Genomic DNA, 8,933 nt, shown 5'->3' with positions numbered 1-8,933 from the left:
ATAGATGTTATATGTGCCTGTAGTGTTTGTGATGCATTAGTTAGGTCGTTGTTTACAGAAAGTATACATGTGTCATCAGCGTATGTTGTTAGCACTGTGTTAGGGTGGGTTGGGATGTCAGCTGTATAAACCGTATAAAGAATGGGACCTATGATACTACCTTGAGGAACACCGGCGGGCTGAGAAAAGAGAGTAATAAAAATTAAATTTTGTTTCAAGTAAGTACTGATTGTAATATATAATAAAGCACTGTGACAATTATATAAAATGTTTGCTTCATTCCACTTTTCCGGACTCAAATATCACAACCTGACTCGCCTACCCTAGTTATGATCCTCGGTATGCTCTTGTTAACTACCACGTCTAACTGGCCAATGTATACATATACCTTGAGAGTGGACTGTAGCAACATCTCAACCATACCAAGTGTAATGGCGATAGGTAAGAAAACATTGTCTTCATACATTTGTCCAAAAACCTAATACTGTATCATCCCAAGGCCACAAAGATGAGTCCACCCTAAATCCAGAAACAAATTCTTCACGGTCCATAAAAAAAAATCCGCACAAGGCCAAAAAAATATATTCGCCCCAGGCTCCAAAAGTGAAGAGATCATGAGTTACAAACTACAGCTTACAGTGCACTGAACTGGTGCTTTCTGTATATAGTTAAGCCATTACCCGAGATTACCATCAAAGGTGAAAAATCCTCGAAATCGGGTAAAAACGTCTGGCTCCATGCGCTTGTTTTAGTGTTTTCGGCTATTATATTCAGTTATCTATTTTTTGTATAACAAGAAACAAAATAAAGACAAGCGAAACGAAAGGAAACTTAAATATCAACAATGTAAGTTGTAGATTATAAAAATTCATAGTAATAGTATTATGTAACATATAATGTCAACCTTCTTGACTTTTCATCAAATCTTGAATCTTGAATTTTTATCAGAAACATTTTAATTTAATTAATTTGACATATAATGTCTTTATAAATACGTATTTGTGCTATGTTAAATAAAAAATAAACTGCTTATGTTGATTAACAAGATTTCAAACAATGCATTTACAACCTACAATGGGGTACCTCCAGCCGCAAATGCCGTAGAGAGGAGGTCGTACTGACCAGGCTGAAAATAGGTCACACGAGGCTCACCCACTCCTATCTTATTTCAAAATATCGCCTCCGAAGTGCCAGTATTACAACAACGATTTGACAATTAGCCATATTTTCCAAGAATGCCCATATTTCATATCACACCTCAATAGCTTAGGATGAAACCCAGATATTTCAAACACCCTCGGAGACGATGATAAAACAATCGAATTAGTGTTTCATTTTTTAAAATCAAAAGATTTTCTAACAAAAATATAACATTTAACGGTGGAAAATAATAATAATAAAATAAATAAATAATAAAATTAAAAAATAAGTAAAATTAAACAAATATAAGCAAGATTAAATAAGGCATAAACGGCGTTTGGCGCCACTAATCAAAAATAAACCCATCCACATGCTTGCGCATTTGCGAATTTGCCATTGTTTGGCCAACATGTAGGCAGCTGTATATTTAATCATCAAGCGCTGTGACAACTATTTAAATTACTTCTCTAACGCATAAAATAATAATCGATGTATTGATTGGAATGAAAAAAAATTAATAGGCAAAAACCGTTGTGAACGATCATGATATTTCAGATTTTCCCGTCTGTTTAGAGAATATGAATTACTTAAAAATATAAAACAGGATAATTTAAGAATATTATGATTATTAATAAATGATATAAATACGTGTTAGAAGACGTTGAGAGGAAGATAAAGAAACTACAGCACGGCGAGAAACCGACTCACCTTTATCTCAATCCCCTCCACTCGCCTCTCTTTCGCCCGATCATCAATATATTTAAATTAGATCTGTATTTACTCCTCTTGCCCGAACCGGAGCTCCATGTCCATCCCTTAGCTTCAATGTTTGAAGTCTTGTAAATCTTTAATACTTCTTTGTTATTTACCTATATATGGAATATATAGTAAGAGTTATTACGATTTCGCTAAATTTTGAATTCGAGTTTTCGACAGAAATATACTTTATGAGGACCCCCTAGTCCAAAGAACCAAGATTTGCAAAATGTTCTGTGTTCGTGTATACTTTCAGCCTAGCTCAAAAAGGGTAAATTAATACGAAAATGAAATTACATATTTAAGTCGAGTATATACATAGTGACCTATATATATATAGAAGATAGTCAGGAAATGCGGTCAGCAAATAAACAAAACAATTTATTTGTGCCGACGTTTTGGATGAATTTCAGGTCTTCATCAAGGCTAAAAAATAAAAAACAGATAATAACCATCACTCAGAGAAATATAAAAATAAAAGAAAATAATAAACCAACAAATTTGGAAATGAATTAAATGGGAAATATTTGTTTAATAACAATAGAAGTAGATTGATAACAATAGAAGATGAAATAGAATATTATAGAAGTAAGAAGATATGTAAGTAGAGTCTAAAATAATGAAAAACAATTTAAATCAACATGAGGAAATGTATGAAAGAAAAATGAAACATATGGTACAATGGAAAAGAAAGTTATATACATCAGTACAAAAAAAAAAAAAAAAAAAAAATCGGATATATAGATGAGTACAAAAAATAAATATAGAATATATGGCAAAAAAATTGAAAAAGGACGGAACAAGAGAGAAGAAATATTGTTCAGTTCACAAGGCTGAGATTTTATGATTTGGTGGGACCCTTGAATTATCAATAATTTATTGACAAAAAAATTACCATATCGACGCCACCTAGAAAGAAAGGAATCAACCTGAGCTAATTGGTAGGGATAATCCCTTAAAGTTGGAGCCTGAGAACTCTCCAGAAACCCTACCCATTCAGTTACCACCCACCGAGGATTGAAGATGTCGGGCTAGAGGAAAGGAACAGAGCGTGGCACTAAGAGATTGGAGCCAAGACCACCATCTCAGCGGCACCTCAGCACCAGAAATACAGCTCACATCAGATCTAATATTTGATTGTGATTAGAGAGATTGAACTTAAGTTTCACCGATAGGAGCGGGCAAAAGATATGTCAGATCGGCAGGATATTGTCACCGCAAAGAAATACTTAAGATAAAATTGGATGGAGAAAATTAAATTAAATTAAAGTTAAAGAGTAAAATTGAATAAAAAGTGTGAAATAAAAAACTATGAGAACGAAAGGTCAGAAAATTGTATAAATGTATAGTTAGGTTAAATAAGTGTTGATGAAAACGAGAAAATGGAAATGACTTGTACACCAATAGTGACCGTAGAACAAGGCGGAGGATCAGTAATATATTAAAGAGTAGTAAACAAAAAAAAAAATGTATAAGGGCATTTAAATAAAGTGATGTGATTAACAGGGGAAGACTCTAATTATATATAAATGCTTTCGGATAGGAGTCGTTTGTCATGGTTAGGGATCGAGGCAAGAATGGAAGTATTGTCGAAATCAAATGAGTGGTTTAATGATAAGGAATGTTCGGAGAGTTTAGAAGCAGTGAAGTGGCAATTCATAAAATCGTTTTCCACATATTTTCTTTTTTTTTTTTTAAATAACTTCAATGATTTTGATTAAACTTGGTATATCATTGTAAAATTAAATAATCTTTTACATCACGTAGCTCTTATTGAAGTAGTTTAACAGGGCTTAAATTCCGAATTTTCAAAAACTCATCCTCTAATGTACGTTATTAGAATTCTTTTTTAAAATAATTAAATATCTCACATATCTATAAGTGATAACAATTTAAAAAACACAGACAATAAAAGGATTTGATAGTTAACTTAGGGAGAAAAGATGACAAATATTTAATTTTTTCCTGTTTAAAAACACATTTTCGGAAATGAGAGCAGAGTAATAAAGAGGTATTATATATTATTGAAAAACAAAAGATTTTAGTAAAATTTATATTTAACACATAAAGTCGTAGAGGGTAATGAAGAATGACGAAAAACGCATAAATAAAATGTATGATTACTGCTGGGAAAATGGGAAGTATTTTTCGGTTTCGTCAGTCTGACACAGTGGCTCAAAAAACTATTGTCATTTTTCTATAAATGTCAATAAGATTAAGATATTTTCTACAACTTATATTTACTTCATAAGTGGGCCTGGAAAACTAGATTTTATAAGGATTTAATATTTGGAATTCAAAAGATGAGTTGCACATTCTTCAGAACCGGCGCAGTTTTCAAACGTTCCAGAGTTGTAAGGATGAAAATATACATATATATCCATATAATATGGTGTAAAATTTTAACGGTGAAGATAAATTCATTTTCCTTAAAGTATTTAGTATTATAGTACATCTGAGATAAGTTTGTTATTCGCAATATAGGATGACCATTTTCCGTTGTATTTCGATTCTCATTACGTCACGTCCAACCTGAGGATCTATCATCGACTTCGCGACTTAATTGATTTTGATCTGCGTCTATCAAATACCGTACGTTATCTATCTGTTGGCTAATATTTTGTTGTTTATGCATGAATGTCGATTCCAGGCATCTTTGTTGTTTTCCAATTAATTACATATATAATGCATGATACGTTTCGTTATAATATTTATTGTTATCGTTTGTGTTGCCTACGGCCCTTTTATCAGTAGCGGGGCTATTTTCCTATTCTTTCATGGCAGACTGCGCCTTCCCCGTCTCTTTGAATTTTTTCAATTTGTAAATTCGGCTGAACCAAATTTAGGTGGGCGGTATGTCGGATTTAAGTAATCCGATTTTTCCGTTCTTTTTTTGATTTATATAAAGTCGGGGTCGGGGGTCTCATTTTCTGATGCCCCCCTTGCCGCGAACACCGGAAGACCCCGAAGACGCTGCGACTGCAATGCCGCCCCAGCCTAAGCATCATGCAAGCTAGGACCTGGCCTACCCCTACCATCACGCCAGGCTTCAGGACACGCTGGCCAGCCCTTGAGGAGGAACGAGGACGTTTTTTCAGAAACAGGCGAAGAAACACGGTCTTCACCGTTTCGCCCACCGCGCACCTAGACGAGGGAAGCGGCTATAGGACGCGGAAGTGACCGCGACAGCGAAACTTCCAGCAGCCACAGATAAGCACATTATTATTTATTCCATGAGACTACCCACTTTCTCATATTACTATAAATAATAAAATTAAATTAAAAACCTAACACACTAATATTGTCTGCCCCTCCAGGGATTAATACCTTATAAATAGAATGAAATATATGCATGTTAATTAGCGGAAAGTCTCACAATTTCAGCCCCCCTTTTCCACACATTTAATTACAAACATAAAATTACACTCGGGACACCTGCAGTATAGCACGAGCAGGTCCCGATGTAACAAAAACTCCTTCTTCCCTCCACTATATTGACAACTCTGTTCTGTCGTTGCTAGGAGCATTCAAATATGTTGTAGTTAACCCTGAGACACTCCATGGTTATAAGGAAATTGAACTTTGAGAATTTTTAATTACAATTTTCTGCAATAATTACTATTCCTAACGAGTACGTTTGTATTATGGTCCATATTTTAGATAAAGACTTTTTTTCATATCAATATATTAATAGTGAAGACTTACAATCAGCCATGGATGTAAATCGTACACGGTTGAGAAAATGACCAGATATCAATTTCGCAATTTGCGGAGTTATTTAAGTTAAGTTAAATACTTACCTTAGCAATAGGGACGTGACGACCGTGCGGGTTGGGGCGCGGGTCCCAGTGCGCCCGGTTCGGAACGTTGTGGGTTCGATTCCCACCTGGGGCAGTTAAACATTCATTTTTCGGCGGTCCCGAAGAATGAATCTTGACACTCCCACTTTGGTTAGTATGCGGCGGCAACCTACTTAGCTTCCAGCTGTTGGCAAAAAGGACCACTAGGCCCACTTGCCGGACTTGTTCCCCCAACCAAATACCTGTACCTTAGCACCAGTTGTAATCAATCTGCGGGTGAGGATTTGTCTATTGTTTAACCATAACTATAAATGATACATTATCAAAAAGTAAAATGGACGAACTGGTTGAATGACGAACCCAAAAGCCATGCAGCTTAATAAATAGATTTTACAGTAACCTCACGAATGAACAGTTTGCTTCACAAGTCAATTAACTCGATATTAAATAACATTTACAAGAACGTGCTTATCAGTATCTTTTTTTCATGGACTAATATCCATCATTCAAGACATAAAGATATTCCGCTAATTTATAACTAGGAATATACTTCAAATAAATAAATGTACAAGTATGTACTGCCATTAAATTTCTTTAATAATGTTATGTACTGCCTTGAGATTTAATCGGGATGCCAGGATAATCGCTGAAGGCCATTATCCAAAAATAAATAAATTAATTAATTAATTATATATTGAGTGCTAAAAAACTATTATTATGATCGGATTCTTTTCAAAGGGCTTTTTGTGTGTTTATCAGTTTACCAATTAAATACATTTATACTTATACCTATACGGTATATAAGTTAATACTCACACTGTAATTCAGATACAAGCCACTCACTATTTTTCATTGTAAGTCATATGTGATTCAATTTATTTATTCATTTATTTTTACAGTTTTTTAAACACTATATGATATTATATTTCATCTTTCACTGTTTTCAATCTACTACCATCTAATTCCACGATTATCAATCAATTATTTTTTTACTATTCAATTATCAGTTATCAATTTTTATCATTTATGATTCAATTCAATATTTTGTATAGTTCCAAATTTGTTTGTATACTATTCCTTTTAAATTTTATTTTTCTCTAAATGTTGTTGTTATTTCTTTTGTTCATTAGCCCTGATGAAGACCTGAAACTCAGGTCGAAACGTCGGCATAAAATAAATAAATATGGTTTTGTTTATTTATGTTGTTCTTTGCTGACTGCATCCCCCGACAAACTTCTCCAATCATTAATCTACGGTCAACTATCTACACCTCATTACTATAAAATAGTTAATAATATTATTAACATAAACAATTTTGATCCAATAATCTCTCAACTTTTTCTGAAAACCTTCCAACGTTTCGGCCCTCAGGCCATTTTCAAGGTGACAACCTTAAATATTGATGTCATTTTCTTTAAAAACTTTTCTGCAGGCTAATTGTCCATGTCATATATAACTTTTTATATCTTAAATTTAAAATTTTTTTCTCATGTTACACATACAAACATCATTTATAGTTCAAGGTAGGTTCTGTTATAAATGTCGTCTCCTTGAAAATGGCCTGAGGCCCGAAACGTTGGAGAGTTTTTTAAAAATAAAAATTGAGAGATTATTAGATCAAAATTGTGTGTGTTAATAATGAAATAAACCACTCTCAAACAATCATAATAAATCATTAGTAGTTAATAACGTTTATCTTGGTAGGAGTAATTGTTTTTATGATGCATTGATTTTTCAGTGCATCTTTTATGAAATATTGCTTTTTAAAAAGCTATATCTTGAGAACAATTGAACTTAAATGGCTATATTAGGGCGCATATTTTAGCAAATTTGTTCCTCTTTAAATGATTTTCTTTTAGGTTTTCTTCTCTTCTTGCTAGTTTTAAAGATATAGAACTCCGAATGAAAAATTAATATTTTTTTTAACGTTTTGAAACAGCTACCATTTTTTATTCACCCTAACTGTACTTAGCAGACTCATCAATTATGCCTAAAATTAAGTAATCGAAAAGACCACGGTGAAAAAAGGTAATACTCACGTTGAATTAAAATCCATACGTAATGATATTCATTTATTAATCTATTTAATTTTTCTATTTAGAGGGATCCATAAAAAAAAAAAAAAATCGATATTTATGTCTCCTTTCACTTTACCTTTTGTAAAGTGTGTTTCTTTTAATTATACAAATAGTTCAATTCAGGCGTAATAATCAATAAATGTTCGGGATCCAGCATATTTGGCTGACTGAAACAAGCAAATGTATGAATAGAGACGTTTGTTTCTGTCATTGTTTTCCAAGCAGTTACATTAGATTTGCGACAAGTTGCCAAAATGTAGACTCGCTTTAATACAAACTGGTCCGACTGTGCACAGAAATATTAAATCAAATATTTTATTAGTAAACATCGGCTAATTGACTAAACAAGACAATGAGCAAACAGTTTAAGGTCGAAGTGCCTATCTATTCCGAGGCAAAAGATTGAACTCTACTGTAGATTAAATTTTTGAGGAGTTTCTCAAAGCTACTGAGGTTTACAAAAATAAATAAGCCGTAATTAAGATCGATGAAGTTTCGACCATCTTTTTTTCTCGGCATTTCAGAATACGGTTACTTTTCCGTGTATATTTCAAATCTTTAAAATAATGTAAATAATTATACAAGTTAATGGTCCCTTATTTTCTTTTAAGGATAGTTTCATCCATTCTGGAAATTGGCAAAGGTCATAAATTCCTAGAATTCTGACAGCGTAACACTGTGATCTCCACCTACCCAGCACAAGCAAGATAACAAGCAGACTGGATAAACTTTTTGAGTTTTTCAATTCCTCCAAACTTTGCTATAAAATTCAATCATATTTTTCCACAGGTTCCATGGGCGTCGTGAGGATATCGCCAAGGGGGTATCAGACCTCAGCCCATTGCATATATATATATATATGTCATGCCCCTTCAAACCAAATTTAAAAAAATCAAAAAAGATCCTACTTTTGAAAAAAATTACAACAAAAAAAAACAAAATTGTTATTTACAATGTTTTTTTACGAAATGATGAACTCCGGTCGGGGTCCTGAAGTTCGTTCCAAAAGCTCAGAGACGTTGTTTTCAATAAACGTAGGTGAGCACAAACATTGAAGAGGCGGTCCAGTAATCACGGACAACTGGGCTACTGTACATAGGATACTCGACAGGGCGACTATACGATACGAAGTCGACGAGGCGACTGTGCCTATATATAT

General features: G+C 33.4%; 1 protein-coding gene across 1 annotated transcript in view; it reads right to left on the bottom strand.

The window, feature by feature from the left end:
• The window catches only part of LOC106681440 (glucose dehydrogenase [FAD, quinone]-like), a 13,762-nt gene extending 11,951 nt beyond the window's left edge, over positions 1 to 1,811 (bottom strand). Inside the window, exon 1 of the mRNA XM_067048944.1 lies at positions 1,789 to 1,811. The gene's annotated coding sequence lies outside the window, so the exon portion shown is untranslated. The remainder of the gene's footprint in view (positions 1 to 1,788) is intronic.
• Between the last annotated feature and the right edge of the window lie 7,122 nt (positions 1,812 to 8,933).

The sequence above is a fragment of the Halyomorpha halys genome, unplaced genomic scaffold (assembly GCF_000696795.3).
Source record: "Halyomorpha halys isolate HHAL.00 unplaced genomic scaffold, Hhal_1.1 Scaffold338.1, whole genome shotgun sequence".
Taxonomy (NCBI): Eukaryota; Metazoa; Arthropoda; class Insecta; order Hemiptera; family Pentatomidae; genus Halyomorpha; species Halyomorpha halys.
The sequence above is the reverse complement of the archived record's forward strand: the minus strand, read 5'-3'. Positions and strand labels throughout refer to the sequence as shown.